Source organism: Corvus hawaiiensis, chromosome 2 (assembly GCF_020740725.1).
Source record: "Corvus hawaiiensis isolate bCorHaw1 chromosome 2, bCorHaw1.pri.cur, whole genome shotgun sequence".
NCBI classification, from domain to species: Eukaryota; Metazoa; Chordata; class Aves; order Passeriformes; family Corvidae; genus Corvus; species Corvus hawaiiensis.
The window spans coordinates 46,648,166-46,666,047 of record NC_063214.1 but is presented as its reverse complement, the minus strand read 5'-3'; positions in this window follow the sequence as shown (position 1 = coordinate 46,666,047).

The window sequence follows — 17,882 nt, the reverse complement described above, 5'->3', positions numbered from 1 at the left end:
GGGATGCCGGGGCAGGGCACCAGGCCGGCATGGAAAATCGTGGGAGACTGTTAAAAGCATGACTTTTGCAAAGGTATTGGGAGCAGAAAGGAAATACTGGGGGAGGTGTGGGGGAACCAGATCGGCAGGTGCAAAAGGGGCATGGACCTGGAAAGGAAGGTGGGGTGGGAGCTGGGCAGGCCAACAGATAGAGAGGAACAAATGCCAGATTGTAATGATGTGCTGGGAAAGTGGCAAAAGGGAAAAGGACAGTTAGCAATCTAGGTATCCCCAGAGAGAACCATACAAACTGCCTAGAGAAAGGACATAATACTGGAAATGATAGGGACATACACTCTTCATTTCCCAGTGGAACAAACTGCATGTATTTGGCCTTGGTGAAAGTGCCTTTACCCACGGTAACAGAAGAATTGTGTCAAAAGAGATTCCCGCATCAGAGAAATTTCTTTGCCCTCCTGGGATCTTCAGCTGACTATAATGTTACGATAAATCTGCTGAGCAATAGATTCCTCAGATTTCTTTTAAAGTCTCAGAATCACATGGGATAACAAACACTAACAGTCCCCAGATGGCTGGTAAGGGCACTAGAGCCAAATAAAAGGAAATCGTTGGACTTCTGGTAAACAGAATTGCAGCAGGTTCTTCTGTAGTTCGGGCTGGGGTGAGGGAGCCATGGGCAGACAGCCTGAAAACCCAGCTGAGTAGGCTGGGAGAGCTGGGAAGTAGGTTGTTGCTGGCAGAAGGTCAGCAGCAAGTGGATACTGATATGAATAGGCACTTTGACAGTGAAAAGGACAGGGAGAAGAGATGGGTGACATTTTTTTTTCACACAGCCTGTATTCCTCTATTCATGTCGAGCACAAATGCAGCTAAATGCCTAAGTACCTGTGGCTGGTTAGAGGCATATCTGAAACCACATTTCTTCTGTAACTCTTTGGGGCAATTTGCTGTGATGACAGTTCTCATTGCCTGAGTCTGGTATTGTTACTGCAACGTGTTACTTGGTCACCAGTGTGAGACTGGTAGATTTCCCTTGTAGGCTTGGCTAGATCTTGCAGCTCCACAGTGGGGATGAGTGAGGCCGAGGGCAGGGTGAAGTTGAAAGAGGGGTTGCATGCACTGCTTGGGAGATCATGTCTCCTAGCCCCAAAATGAGTTTGTCTGGGATATGAATGGGTGTCTGGCCCTGGGGAACAGATCCAGATGACCCCAGAACCTTCCAGCAAAGACTTGGCCAGCAAGTCCAGAAGCTGTAAAAGGCATAGCCAGGAGCTGCCAGAGGGATTTATCTTTCTATGCATGCTGAGCTGAAGCTGCAAGATGCCACCTGCTCCAAGAATCCATTCTCTCCAGGGACCTTGCGGGCTGGCCAGTCAGTCCCTGGGACATAGTGATTCTGTGTCTGCGTGTATCTCTGAGAGTGTTCCCTCCTGAATCCTGTACGTTTCTCCCTTGTACTTTCACCAGCTCTTCTTAAAATAAATTGAACACACCTTGTACTTGACTAGTTGCTCCTTTAAGTAACAATGGTTTAAGTAACCATCACGGTCATCTGTTTTAAAATAAAACTGTGTTAACAATGATAATGATAAATGAACCCTTGTAAGGCTAAAATCAGTCAATTTCTTGCAGTTCTGCATGGGTCATGGTTACAGGTGATTCCTGGGACTCTTTCCAAAAGTGTTCTGAAAAAAGTAGCACTTATATACAAGAAGTATTTGCATGTGAAACAGAGGTTTGAGGTACATGCTATCAGTAGCTCTGATACTTGCCAAATGTGAATACTGAAAAATTTTAAGTGGGCTTTGTTCATTGTATAATACCTAGAAGATCAGATGCACAGCAGATTGCTATCCTTTGCACATCTGGGCTGGAAGAACCCCACACTAATGAGCTACACAGCTCATTTAATTCCTAACAGGTGAGCAAAGTCAATTTGCCTAGGGCATTTACAGTTGAGCTAAATATGTCTCCAAATATTATCAAGCTACCACAGTATGGTCTGTCTAGCTAAGCTTGTCATTGTAGAAAGACTGTGGTATATACCTACCTAAAGCAAAAACTTACACCTTCATTTGTGATCTTTTTGAGTGTCATATGATAAATGTTACCTAAAGAACCTGCATTTATATTGTCTATTCTGAAGTGAACATGGTGGGTGAATTTTATGTCCAAGTCATTCAGTTTTTTTCATTTACCAGTGAGTACAGAGGCCCTGACAACACACAGTTCTCACAAAAATCTCAGACTAGCAGTCAGAAGAAGCAATCAAAAACTGCTATGTTTTGAGGAGCTAGGATGGTTAGAGCAGAGTGGTTAAAGTAGCAACATGAACCTGACTTTCTTTCAGGCAGTTTCTACCACTTTTGCATGGGCAGCTTCAATCTACTCTTCCCAGGGAAGGTGAATCAAACCTAAATTCTGGGAAATAATAAAAGAGCCAAACAACCTCAAACTTCCAAATCTTCTCCATTATCACCTAGATAACTGCACTAAGCTGCAAATCCAAGATGTTTCAATCTAAAAATTCCTCATTTCCTATTACATTTTTGACCTGGAATGGATTTTTCTCCAACGTTGGTAAGTGGGTGGGTGACTACATAGATCACAGCACTTCTGAAGAACATGAACACGTGCTGACATAGAAGTTTAGAGAAACACAGATGAAAGCAATTGATTCTCAACCCCAGACAGCCTATGACTGAGAAACTATGCCTTCTGCTGCCACCCAAGGACCTAAGAGAACTGAGGGATCAGTCTGGAAGCAAGATGCCATCCATGCCTGTTTTAATTGCCTAGGCTATTGGCCTGGAGGCTGATACAGCTGTTCATTTTTTCACAGAGCAAGTTTCAATAGATGCAAACTATTGATTTTTTTTCTGCAAGCTCTTTTTTTTTTCATAGAGTAGTACTGGAGGTGGGATACTCCCTGCTAATGAGCAGTGACTTTCCTTCCTCTAAGATGTCACCAGGCCAGCTAGGTTTCACATGATGGCAGGAAGGATATTTCTTAAATGACAACATCTTAGAAGATGTCCTTGATTGATGATGGTGTTCCTTATGTTGTTGAGATAAATATGTGTATGGAAAAATATTGTACAAACCTCAGGAAAAAAACAATTGCCCAACTGAGTGATCAGAATCCATTAATGGACTTACAGAAAAATAAATATCTAAATAAATATCTAAATAAATAAATCAGGATCTACATACATGTTCATTTTGCGAGGCATTAAAATGGCTCTGTAGAGATGATGCAAGCGAAACTACTCCACAGCTGAATGAACTCACACAGGCAGTCAGTGAAGAAGAGAAACACCCATCTGGGACAAGAAAAACTTCTCCTAACTGTTCAGACCTGATCTTCCTGAAGTACCTCCAACATAATGTCAAAGATAAGCCTGGGAAAAAAAAAATCCCAACTTAACAGAGTATTAAAAATCAAGGACTGGGTATTTACTCAACAAATGCTTTACAATCATTAGATATTTTTATACTTTTCCTCACATCTCATCAACTCTTAAGCCATCTGTATTACACACTGGTTAACAGTGTGTAACTGAACTATAGGCCCATCATTGTCTCACCCCACTTGGCCAACTATGTCCTCCCTCAAAATGTTAGTAATATTATATTATACTTAGAGCAATGACTCACAGCTTGATCTTTGCTGTGCCTAGATAAGATGTACTACAAGAAGTGTATTTCCCTCCCAAACATCCATGTATTCGTGGAGCAATAGAAGGTATGTAGCTCTGAGAATCTTGCCATTTTAGACATCTAAGATGGCATCTTAGACAGCTACAGTTACAGAAACACATCTAACTCAGGAAAGTGCCAGGAAAATACAGGAACATGCAACCTGCTCCACTAAAATACTAAAGTGAATTCATGCTCATTGACATTTCAGAGATAATGCCTAAATTGCCCAAGAACCTGCCTTTAGGCAGGATTAGATTGCCTTTAGGTGAGATTAAGAACCAAACCCCAAATGGAAATTTATTCTGCTACACAAAACAGGTAAAATATTTGTTCTCACACCTCACTCTTCCATTTGTCACTTGGAATGACTCCTTCTAGGATTCTGTGCATCTTTTGCTCTGATAAAATCTGTCTCCTACATTTCCTTTCTGTTTGGGAAATGCTGGTGTATGAAACAATATAGATTTCCACGAACAAAGAATGCTCTTTGTCTGAGATTTGTGCCATGGACCCTTTGGGCATGTTGATCAAAGAGGTACATTTTTCTGTAAGCACTGCATTTCTGAAGGAATCCTACAAGTCATGGCCCACCATCACGGTCATCTGTTTTTCACAGATTCCCACTTTTGGTCAGATGCAATCTCTAATGGTTTCTTAAAAGGTGTATTATTTTTAATTGCCTTCATAAAGGTAATTGCTGAGATAATTCAGGACAGGCAAACAAGTCTTCCTGCACTGTTGGCAAATGCTAAACAAAGAACTTCCCTGTATGGTAAGTTCTGCTGAGTTTAGCCTATGTGGAAGAATTCCCCAGACAAATAAGCTGTGATAACATCTGCCAAGTTTGAACTGACTAGATTAATCCAGTATGAGCTGGTAGCACAGGTAATATTTCTTCTCTTGTACATTACTTGGATGGAGGGATGGAGGGTTATAGAAACTCTGGTGGGAATTATTAACTTGCCTCTGGGATGGAGGAAATCAAAGATATTTGGCCTCAGGCTGTGTGATTAGCAGAGCCATTGCCACCTTATATCAGTGATTTAATATGAAAGGTATTAAATTGTTAAAGTGATAGTCCTTTGGGAGCAACACCACATGTAGTCATCTGATACCATGTAGGAGCTGAAGCCCAAGAACTGCAATGCATGGAAGCTAAACTGTTGTCCATAGACCCAGCATGTCAACCAGTCAGAATGAGCGACCTGTTCCTCTGGGATTACCAGTATGGGCCTGGCGGGGCTGAAGCTCTGATCTCTGTGGGATGTGTCTGCAGATCAGGAATCATCATTACCTGCTTACCCATCCGCTCAGGCAAACTGTATCACTCAGTGGAGTATCACACCACCTCATCTCCTCATGACCATGGCATGCATGGTGTAGATCAGAGACAAAAAAGCAGTGACAGCTGCCCTCCACTCCTACTTCTGGTGTAAAGGCTTGTCTTAGGTTTTGCAACTGGAAGTAGGCCCCACGGTCTTTCTCCCAGAACACCATCCCCTATGCTTCCAGTTGAAGCCCCACCTTGTTTACACTGGAGGTAGACTGAGTGCCTTTAGGACAGGAAGCCTTCCCTCTGTCCATGGGAACTTAAAGTCTTTTAAAAGTGAATAAAATTTCTTATAAATTTAAGAGACTGTGTCTCTGCTCAAAAAGCACGCATCACATGAGGATACTTAGAACAAAGAAGTTTGTAGAAAGGAATTAGCAGACATAGTGGACAAAATTTTCACAGTAAGGGCAATCATCAGAAGGGGTTAGACTTAAAAGGCTACTGTCACAGAGCCATGTAGGGACTTTTTACCCCAAAGAACTTCAAGAAGGGAACCTAAATGAGGACAGCACTTATGGAGTAGGCAAAGATTAGGTTATGTGACTGAAGGCTCATTCCCATGAACAGAAAGAAGCAGAGACACAATGGCAGGGAGGGGAACCCCAGTAATACTGTTTACAGGACCATAGGACTCACCACAGGAAGTTGGAAAGAACATTTTGGGGTTGTACAAGACTTACTATGGGATGTTTAGGGGAAGGATCAAAGACAGGGGAGGGAAAGATCAAATTGGACCTGGGAGGAATGAATGTGAAAAAATAGAGAAGAAAGGAGACAAAAGGAGGTGTACCTATGTAAGTAGGTTACTGGTCAGTGTGCTTGTGCTAGGGCCTTTGCCAGCCAGGGCTCCATTCCTGCTGGGGGATGGCTTTGGTGTGCTGAAGGACACAGATAGCCAATCTGTGCCAATGATCATCAAGAAATGGAAAAGCATCCAGAGGTAACTGAAGCAAGAATTGGAAAACAACAACAAATCAGAAAACAAGCGGTGTAATCATCAATGAGGTACTGTCTAACCAGTCCTGTAACTAAGGACATGGAACGGTACTGGGGTAACTGGAGGGGACTGAAAAAAGACCCTGGAGAGGGAAGCCCTATGATTCCGCTCCAGGATGCAGGACTATTTCTGTAGCCTCTGAGTTCAGGGAGCAGAAAAGAGTGAGATCCACCCATGTGCCTGTGCTAGAATGACAGAGCATACCGGGAACAACCACACTGACCCACCCATGCTCCCTTCAGGATTGCACCATGTCTCCTGCAGAATGAGGATCTTGTGATTGAAACCACAATGCCAGCCTACCCAACTGCTCCACTTCATTGCACCATCTGTCCCATGGCATAGGGAAGTCACATAATTTGTAAAATGCCCCAGAATGTGTCTGAATTCAGAAGAAAAGCTCTCTAATTTTGCAGGAATCAATCAAAGACCTTTAGGGATTCTCAGTGTTCAGATGTGAACACTGCCACTCACATGCATGTTGTTCTTTTTTTATTTGCTAAAGGATGTCATGTGGAAGGAAAGGAAACACCGTAAAGCTGCCTTATATGCCACGGCAGACAAAGCTGACAAGCAGCGCTATCCACTGGAGGGCAGTGAAAGGCTGGGGAAACCTGAGATGAGGCTGAGAATGCTCCTACCTAAACACAGCTCCTAACTTGAAAGATCGTGAGTTGCCTCAAACTGAAAGAAAATGCTACAGTGTGCATAGCTGGCAGAGTTTTGGTAGCAGTGGGGCTACAGGAGTGAGCTATGTAGGAGAAGGTCTGCCCTTCAGTCACAGCTGGTTCCAGCTGGCTTGGCAACAGATACCACCAACCCACCATATGCCAAAACCCGAACCAATTACAGAAGCATACAGCATCTCTGTGAAATACATTTAATAAAGAGAAGCGGCTGCTGGGAGATTTGTGAGGGTACAAGTGATGACACACAAGAAGACACAGGTGCAGAAACATCTTGAGATGACTGCAGTCCGTGAAAGCATCCCTGCAGGAGCAGGTACTACACTGAGGGGGACTACAGTCTGGGGAGGAATCCAAACTGCAGCAATTGAAATGTGTAAGGAGTATGAAGTGACAAGGAAAGAAACCACTACTTGATGCTGTAAGCAAAAGGCAACTCCTGTTCTAGCGCTCTTTGTAAAGCCCACTTGAGAGGTGTGATTTGAGCAAGTGCAGATGAAATAAATTTGTATCATGAGAGGATGCTACCTTTCTGGAGAACACTGTGTGCTGTGAGGGGATGCATATCAGTGTGTGCACACCTGCAAATATCAAGATGGATTAGTTGGTGAGAAGGATAAGAGGCTAGGAAGCCATAAAATGGAGAAGCCATAGGTCTAGGCTAGATACCAGGGAGACCAGAGTGGTCTGACAGTTGGCTCCTGGAGGGACCAAGAGGTCCAAACCAACCACTGGAGGGGCTGTGAGGTCAGTAGTCAACCTGAGACCCATCTGCAAGTTTATGTCTCTGAGCATGAGTCAGGGGGAGACAGGAGGACCCAGGGACAGTTACTGGGAAGATCCATAGTGCACATATGTAGATGTTGGTTTGTGTAGGGTCATGCAAAGTAAAGTGGAAGGCTGAGGGTCCAGGGTCAGTTACTGGACAGACTGAGTGCCTGAATTGTACTCATTCCATGGCCATATTAAAAAAAACTATTTCACAATAAAAAAAAGCCCTTTAACTGTCAAAGAGGAGGCAGGATTAGGATGTTTGTGTCTCTGGTTGTGTGATCAGCTATGTATATATCTATATATGCACACACACTCTGTGGGACTATTGGGAATACAGGCAATAGCCCACCTCAGTACTGACTGCATCTGGCAACAGCGAGCTGTGGCAGCCTTGCCAGCCAGCTTCGGCACTCCTCAAGCCAAAAGGTTTCTCTCACAGCACAGAAAGAAGCTCCAGCATTTGCAGATAAGTGGTTCTGCACAAAGTACACCACTCTAATGCTAGAGTGTCTGTATTGCATGTGCAACAGCCATTTAATCCACCAACAAAAGGTCACTATGAATGCCTTGCAGCAGAAAAGTGCTGAAGCTTCAGTTCACAAGTTTTATTTACAATGGGGAAGTGCAGAAACAGAATTTTGAAATTTAGCTAACCTGAGAAATTAGAGAAAAATCTTTGGAGTACATCCAACATCCTCACAGTTCTTAAAATATACCTATGCCATAAAACAATCATGTAACATCTGCATATGTGTAATGTTTCCATGGGTGCCCTCTGAGTCTATTACTGATTTGGCAAAACTCACATCTTAACATTTAGAGTATGACAATTAATGTTGAAGATTTTCCTGGATAAGCAATCAAAGAAACTACTTTTTCTTCCTCAAAACATATGCTGTGGTCCGGCATGCTGAATAAGTGTGATATATATATACAGAGGAAACTGCTCTTTACTCTTTAAAAATCAAACATTATCAAAGAAATAGTTAATATTTACCCAGAATTGCAGAGAGCTTTTTAACAGAGGAGCATTTGCCTTTCCCCATCCCCCCAGTAATTGTTATAGGAACTTTAGAATAGAATAAAATAGAATAGGACTATTTTTCTTGGAAGGAACCTACAATGGTCATCCAGTCCAACTGCCTGACTACTTCAGGGCTGACCAAGTTAAAGCATATTATTAAGGGCATTGTCCAAATGCCTCTTAAACACTGACAGGCTTGCAGCACCCACCACCTCTCTAGGAAGCCTGGTCCAGTGTTTGACCACACTCTTGGTGAAGAAATGCTTCTTAATGTCCAGTCTCAACCTCTTCTGCTGCAGCTTTGAACCGTTCCCACACACCGTGCCACTGGATAACAGGGAGAAGAGCTCAGCACCTCCCTCTCTACTTTTCCTCCTCTGGAAGCTGTGGAGAGAGATGAGGTTGCTGCTGAGCCTCCTTTTCTCCAAAGCAGACAAGCTCATTCAAGGACCTTCACATCCTTCTTAAATTGTGGGGCCCCGAACAGCACATGACACTCAAGATAAGGCTGCACCAGTCCTGAATACAGTGGAATAGTCATCTTTAAGCCCAATGCTCCAATCTATCTAGATCCCCCTGCAGGGTCTCCTGTCCCTCAAGAGAGTCAGCAGCACCCCCCAGTTTGGTATTATCAGCAAACTTGCTAATGGTGTATTCAGCTCCTGCATCCAGATCATTGGTAAATATATTGAACAGAACTGGGTTGAGAATTTATCCCTGAGGAACAACACTGGTGACCAGTGGCCAACCAGATGTAGCCCCGGTCACTACAACCCTTTGAGCTGTGCTCTTCAGCCAGTTCCTCACCCAGCACATCGTGAATCCACTCATCCCACGGCTGGACAACTTGGCCAGAAGGGTGCTGTGGGAGACAGTATCAAAAGCTGTACTAAAACCCAAGAAAACCACATCCACTGCCTTCCCTTCATCCACTAGGCAGGTGACCTTATCATTGAAGGATACCAAATTAGTTAATCGAGAATTTCCCTTTGAGAACCCATGGTGACTATAATTTTTTCTTTAGATGTCTTTCAATAGCACACAGTGTAATTTTCCCCCATAATTCTTCCAGGAACTGAGGTTAGACTAACAGGTCTGTAGTTCTCTGAGTCTTCCCTCACATACTTTGTTGTAGGTGGGACTAACATCCTGTCAGCAGGGATCTCCCCAGACTCCCATGACCTTTGGTAGATGATCAAGAGGGGTCCTGCCATAATATCTGCAGGCTCCTTCAGACCTCTAGTGTGAATCTCATCAGGCCCCATGGGCTTGTGTGCATTCACCTGGTAGAGCTGCTCCCTTGCAATTTCAAAGGGAAGGTCACTGTTCCCACACTCGCGGTCCTTCAACTCAGAGGACAGGGCAGCCCAAGGTCTACCGTTATTAAAGGCTGAGGACAAAAAAAGCTTTGAATGGCTTAATTACCACTGAAGTCGCCATGCATATTGCCTTTCTCGCTTGGAAGGAGCGGGGATTTCTTCCAGGCTGTGAGGGACCTTTGCGGTTCCACCGCCCCGGCCTTGTTGTTATTGCGGCCTGTGGAGGTGCCACGTTACCGCGAGGGGGCGCCCTCTGCCCGCGGCGGCGCGGGACCGCTCGGGGATCGCCGGCGGCGCGGCCTGGAAATCTGGGAATGTTCGTCATGGAGCTCAGCGCAGGGCTTTGTAAACAAGCGCTTTCTGGGGCACAGGCGGCCGAGAAGGCCAATGGCATCCTGGCCTGGATCAGCAGTGGTGTGGCCAGCAGGACCAGGGCAGTGACCGTCCCCCCGTACTCGGCACTGCTGAGGCCACACCTCCAATCCTGTGTTCAGTTCTGGGCCCCTCACTGCCAGAAAGACATTGAGGGGCTGGAGCGTGTCCAGAGAAGGGCACCGGAGCTGGGGAAGGGTCTGGAGCACAAGTCCTGTGAGGAGCAGCTGAGGGAGCTGGGGGTGTTTAGCCTGGAGAAAAGGAGGCTCGGGGGGGAACTTTATTGCTCTCTACAGCTGCCTGAAAGGAGGGTGTAGCACGGTGGGGGTCTGCCTCTTCTCCCAGGTAACAAGTGATAGAACAAGATGGCCTCAAGCTGTGCCAGGGGAGGTTTAGATTGGATATTACAGAGATTTTCTTCCCTGAAAAGGTGGTCAGGCATTGGAACAGGCTGCCCAAAGATGTGTGCAATCACCATCTCTGGAAGTGTTCAAGAAACATGTGGCTGTAGCACTTGGGGATGTGGTTTAGTGGTGAACATGGTGCTGTTAGGTTAACAGTTGTCCTCGATGATCTGATAAGCCTTTTCCATATATTCTGCAATCCTATTATTTTAACACAAAACTACAGAAAAATTATAGTTTACCTTCCAAATATACACCTTGTCTTAAAACACATTGTCTTTAGCCCATCGTATCTTATGGAACACACTAGTTTTATGTGGCTGCATTAGCAGTAATTAAACTTGGTAAGAAGTTGTAATGGCATGTTGTGCCTGTGATGTGCTATGCCAGAGATGGGTCTGCATGCATCAAGGGCATTTTAAGATGGGAAAAAACCCAAATGATTTGACAAAGTATTTTTTGCTGAAGCCAAAGGAAAAAAACCCTTGGTGCTGAGGTGATTCCCGCTGGTTTTCAGGATCAGACCCACAGACAGATTATTTTTCTAGATGGATGTTTTATAGAAGGATCATTTTTATAAAAAACTCTGGGAATAAATTCCAATTTCTGTGGTTAAGATGTATTTCCTGCACTCTCTTCTCTGATGTATTTGGAAATGACAGCATCATGTTCACTGCCCCAACAGAAACACCATAATGAATGTTATTTACTACAAGCATATTTACTATTTGATAACCTTGTCCATACAAGGTTATCAAATAATCTAGAAGACAATTACCCAGCTGCTTTTAAGAAAGAACACAGGCTAGACATGTTCAACCTGTTACTTTTTTTTCTGGGAGGTGCTAAACACACACAACTCTCTTGGCATTACAGATCAATCACCAGCTCTCTTCAAGCCAGACCTGAAGATAAAATCTACTGACCTTGGTCAACACTTATTAAGCAACATTAGTCTTCTTAAACATTCAGGGTTTTGTATTTCATTCAAATAGATGCATTTATGTCAAACAGTTGTAGAGACAATTTTTTTTTTCCTTCATCTAGTAGTTACAGCTAGCCAAAGCCAGCTGGCAGGCTCAGCTACCTGGTCCTTTGATTTGGGTCATTTTTCTACACAAGGAAAATAGAGTGCGGCTAGATCAAAGCTGGAGTTTAGATGTATATGTACAGCCTTGGCAGCCACCTTGAATTTATTCCACTCAAACCAAAATCTGGCTTGTCATTTCCAAATAGCAGAATGCCTTGTTCTTTCTTTTGGTTAAGTTCTGAGTAACTTTTAAAGAAGACGGGAAAAGGTGTGACAGTTCCAGATGGGTTGAAACACAAGTAGGTACATATTTGACTACAAATCTAGGAAGTTCTTTTTCTTAAGTGTGCATTGTCTAAGATACACTATTTACAGCTCCAGGAAACACAATGGCCTTTTCATAATGCAAAAATAATCAGAGCTATTTGAAAAAGCCTTGGCTCACTGTTAATGCCATGAGGATAACAGGAGTTCCCTCCTTAGCATATGGAGAGAATTTAACAACCATTGATTTGTACATACTGATTAGAGAATCAGAAGGTGTCTTGGAAGTGGTCACTGTAACCTGAGGCACTTGACGTGACTGCTGAAGTTATGGCTGATTTCACTGGTTTGGAGGGTTGGGCAATGCTGACAAGGGGTTTTGTGGTATAAGAGGTCTGAGTGGTAGTGGTGGACTAAGAGATATTGATGGGTCAAGGGTTGCTGGGGAGGGGGGGACATGAAAAATGTGTGTGCCAAACAGAGACCCCACAGAAAAGAAATGTAAACAAAAGAAACAGGGCACACAACAAAAATGACAGTTTCCATAAAATAGTGACTTAGTAATAAAATCATGCAAGTGATTCTGGTAAATCAGTCCAGCCATTCTTTTTCTTCTATCACAGATGTAATGCCAGTTTTCTGGCATGAGGTATTACATTTATCATACCCAAAGAGCATGAAAAAGCAACAGTCATAACACCCTGTTACACCATGGCTGTTCAGTCTTGGACACCAATTCTTTGCCTGTGTATTTCCTGTGGAAAGACGTAGCTTGTCGCTTCTAGGACTGACATTCTAGACTGAATGTCAATGAATTGATATACTGGTCAATGCTATGATTTGCAAACTTATTACTACCTCACATTGTTATAAAGGATATAAGAATCTGAAACACAGAGCACACTTCATCATAAAACAGCAACTAAGCTTTCAGATAAGTACATATATTTTTAAACCTCCCCTGCTAAAGAATAATTCCCCTCTCATTAACTTATGTTTCAACATAACATTGAATTTACTAAGGTTGCAAATATATTAAGACTGTCAGATAAAGAGAATTCTGTGATCAGTCTTAGTCCTAAAATAATCTAAGTCCTATGATGGAATTATAATAGGAATAGAAATGACTAAAATGATCTGGTTACATTTCTTAGTAAAAAATGTTTAGGGAAGCACTTCAACACATGAAGCTAAGTGGGTACTTGATATTTTCCTAACCTGACAACTAAGCTCTGCAAGTGTCTCAAATACCAATATTTTCTTACAGTCATATTGAAAACAAACAAACAAACATGTGATTAGCATTGCTTGTTTTGTGTTAATTTTTGAGAACAACGAAACAATTTCCCTTGGAATGTATATTAAATTGTAGGTTCAAAATGTCTTCCAACATCTTCCCACAAGGTGAAAGTTCAACTAAAGTAATACTACAATCAAGGTGCAGCTTGCATAATTTACTCATTAGTGGAATGCCTTGCTAAGATTAAAACAGAGTGGAATGCAGTTCCACAGGTCTTGTTGACACCTAACCTCTTTAGCTTTTATTCTACTTTTGCAAAACCTTTCCCTCTCTCTCCTTGCTTAAAGAAAGTCTTTAGGGACTGTTCAGAATAAAAAATACAAAGACCTAAACTCCCACATGGGTAAAAGAACAGATATATTTAAACCCCCCCCCCCAACTTTAAATACTTAATACTCAAAATAATGGTCTTGAGAAAAGTTAATTATTTTTCTGAGAAGGAACTGATATGAGATGTGAGCATATTATTTAACTAAAATTTCTTCAAGCTAGAAATTTCAATGAAACGGCTTTTGTATATGTAGGAATTAAAAAAAAAGTAAAGCTGTTTACTCTGCATTATTTACATAGTAGCTCTTTTCTACGGTATCTTTTTAAATGTAGAATAGTTTTATTTTACACCATTCAGATGTCTGGTATTACTTGTGCTTTGTTGGATTGCCAAAAACTAAAAGGAAGAAAAAATAATTTGGTCTTAGTTCCACACTGAAGTTGATACTCAATTTCTGCTTTTTCTTGTGTAACACCTGATATGCTTCTACAGAATGCTTTTCCTCCAAGTATGATTTAAAATGTCAGAAGACATGTTTTTATTTCAAGAATAAAGTCTATCATAAGAATAAGTAACACTTCTTTCAATGTAGATATGAAAAAAATAATGAAGAATCAGTAGATCAGTAAGAGAATGTAAGTCTTCAGAAAGGACCTGGCAGAATCCATGTTTCTGAGACAATAAATGTTAAAACTGCTGAAATCACCCTGCATGATCACCTTAATTTCTGTGTTCAGGTTTGGGCTCTCCAGTACAAGAACGAGAATGGCATTTAGGAGGGTGTCCAGCAGTGGAGATGGTCAGGGATCTGCAGCATATGAGAGCCAAGGTGAAGCTGAGGGAACTTGGAGAAGAAAAGGGGGATCTTTCTGCAATCTTCACCTTCCTGATGGCACACAGCATAAGGACAAAGGCTGACAATCACAAATTGCAACAAGGGAATTTCTGAGTAGGGTAAAGGATTTATTTATTTATTTATTTATTTATTTTCTATTGTATTGTGAGGATACTTCGACGCTGGAGGAAGGACCCAAAGAATTGTGAAATCTTCAGCCTTGGAGATATTTAAGCTTAATAAGACAGGACCGTGAACAACCTGCTCAAGATGACCCTGCTTTAAGCAGGGGTTTGGGCTAGATAACCTCCAGGGATGCCTTTCAAGTCAAGCTATTCTGCAATTCTATAAATATTTTTGATATATCCTAGGGTCGCTGTCTTAATAATATTGCATTGATACAGCCCAAATCTGCAACAGTGCAAATCCCCTTGGATGAACTGCTGTGTGTCTGGATAATGTCTTTTCAAGAAATTACACTAGTTGATTTAATTAAAGAATTTCTTCTGCCCGGAATCCAAGTTTTGCTTGTGGTGGATCATCACAATGCTGCCTTAGGTGTTGTTACCTACACCTTTTTCAACAAGGTGTGGCGGAAAAGTGCCAGTGTCAGTCAGGTCTAAAAACAACCATGGAAAGACTGTCCCAACTCTTCTGTTAGGTTGGGAGTGGAAACAGGGGTCTCACCTGCCTATAAAATACTATCCTACCCTTAAACTTGTTTTAGTCGGGGCCTGGTTAGTCTCTTCTCAGCCCTAGTCCATATGTAAGTGGTAAGATTTAAAGATGCACCACACAATGCAAAGTCTGGCATTCACACTCATGCAGGGAATTGTGGATTCTGGCCTTCACCACTGTAAGTTTAGTCTCAATTACTCTGACAATATCCCATCACAGACACACAAGTAAATTGAAATGAATACTACACAACCTTAATCAAGAAAGATCTGACTGGCAAGTCTTGCAATTAAATTTACACAGATTTTATTTTTCATGTAATATCAAGGCTGAATGCAGTGTCACAGGGTATTCTGATTAAAAAAAAATGGGGTCAATGTAGTAAAAAGACTATTTTGTTTGTGATTTTCTTTTTAAGACTAAAATTCCTAATCTGATTATATGAAAAATAGGGTGTGAGCACAGCTAAAATGTACTTTGTCAAGAAGAGCCCAATCCTGACAAAATGGGTCTACATCAGAGCTGCCCTTGTCACCCCAACCCATTATCCATAACACCTCTACCTTTGCACTGGAACTGGAGGTCGTCTCCATGACAGGAATTTGGTGCAGAGAGATGAGTCAATGTAACAGTGATGTTATTTTATAAAAACACCCCAACCCCCTAAATCCCAAAATATTTTCTGATGGCTCAACTAGCTGCATGGGTAATCTCCGCGGGCTTAGAGGAATACAAGAGAAGGGGCAGGACCACACAGCCAGAGGTGAAAGGCTCAGCACAGCAATCCAGAAAAGGAAAGCCAGTTCCACCTGGAAGGTATGACCCCCAGTGTCCCATACCAGCGCAGGGCAGGTATCCCATGCTGAAGGCTTGAACTAAATGGTGGATACAATATACACACTGGATTATCAGGCCCCAGGCCAATAGTCCAGGCCAGAACAACCATGTGTGTCTTTCCCACTCTGACAGAAATGCTGCCAAGTATATACACGTGATCCCCAAAAATTTGTATTGCCAGGAGTTGCTCACTGCAAAACAAAACATGAAATCTTCACAAACTTTGGGAATATTTGACTATAATTCCTAAATAATGTGGAAAGCTTTCATACAGGGTTGTACCTATCTGTATAGAGGAAACTCTGGGCAATTTGCTGGGATCTTTCCAAATATTATTTTCATAGTTATCACTGTGATTAACTAAAAAAACCCCAAACTATTCTGTATAGACGAAAGAGCAGAAGATGCCTGTTATAGAGGACTTATTTTATCCTGCAGATGCAGAGTCAGAGGTGTTAGATGCTATTCCATGAAACCACTGTGAGAACACAATTCTTTTAAGAGAAAGAAATCTGTCAGAGGGTTGAAGAACATTTTCTTTCATTTCAGGGACAGAGAGTTTTGACAAAAAAAAAGCCTTCAACATGTGCTAAATACGTTTAAATTTTGATGGTCCTTGGGCATTACTATATTTGCCTTTCTGAGACTGAGCTCATGGTTTGAAGCTGTAATCTCCATTTGTCCCACTAGCTCCTTTATATCATATATGTTGTGTCAGTGCTGGAAGGTTAAAGATTTGAGGGAACTGTGTTTGGACTGGGTGCAAAACCAGCGTCCTTTGAGATTTTGCTAGTTATTACTGAAAGTAACACCCACATTGGTTTATTTAGGCTTTGGAAACACGAAATTTGCAACAAAACCCCACTTTTTTTTTATCTGGGTACAGTTCCAAGCAGGGGGTCACATTTCAGGTGAGTGGGAAGTGAGGATGGTGTGTGAGGTCAGAATTACAGATGCACAGACTTGTGTGACCTCATATTGATTGCTCCCAAAATGCATCAGTCTTACCACTTCTGTTGGCTCTGGTGATTTTCAATGACAATCAAGTACCTAAACTCCATTCTTGATATTTTCTCATAAATAAGCCTCACCACATATTGAAATTCTCACCCCTCCTCATTCAGTTGTTTTTGCTTAGTAGATACCTTTTTTAACATTACAATGTGAAAACTTATCTTCGTATTTCCTTCTTGGTAGAGACAGCGGAACCACCCCTGCACCACAGGATATGGCAGCGCAGCCATAAGATGTGTTTTTCTACTGACTATCTTACTGTGATGTTTCTCAGATTAAACTTTTTGAAGAATTTTAGAGAATATTAAAATATTTTAATTTTAAAATGGTGATTTCCGTCATCTGCAAATTTTTTTTTTTTTTTTTAAAGATACAGGATGGCAAGGAATCTTTTGGCTATCAGGGCTAATGCCCTGCTTGTTTCTGCTATTCCTATGGAAAATCTGTTCCAGGCCATGCTGGTCCTAATAGACAGAGCTGTATTGTAAATATTAGTAAGGAACCCCCTTCTCATTTTCAGCCTAAACCTAATAATATTTCATATATGCATGTTTGTTCTGGTACTAATAGTGTCTTTTATCTAAAGAAGCTTCTTTGTAGGGTTTGCTCAGTGCATTTTTGACAGTGTTCTCATTTCCTCTCAGTGTTCTTTGCTAGACCAATGAGCCCATGGTCTCCCACAGACCCTTTTGCATCTTTCTGCGTATTTGTCTTGAATTAGAGTAACCAGCACATACCCTATCTTTCATTAAGTTTCCCCAGGACTTTGTATAGGGTAACACATCTCTCTCTTGATTCCAGCTGATGCATTCTGTGATTCCATTTGCCCTTTGGGCAGCTATTAGGCCTTTCCAGCTCATGGCCACCCCAGGTGTCTTGGGGTGCCTTTATGATGTGTATCCCCTATTGCTGCTCTATGCCCAGAAATTAACTTTGTGCCTTTCTGTGCCTTTAAACTGAGCCTGAGAGGGGGGAGAGGAAAAAAACCGAGTGAACTTCTCAAAGTGGTTGTTCAAGGATACACGCTCCTCTGTGCTCTTCT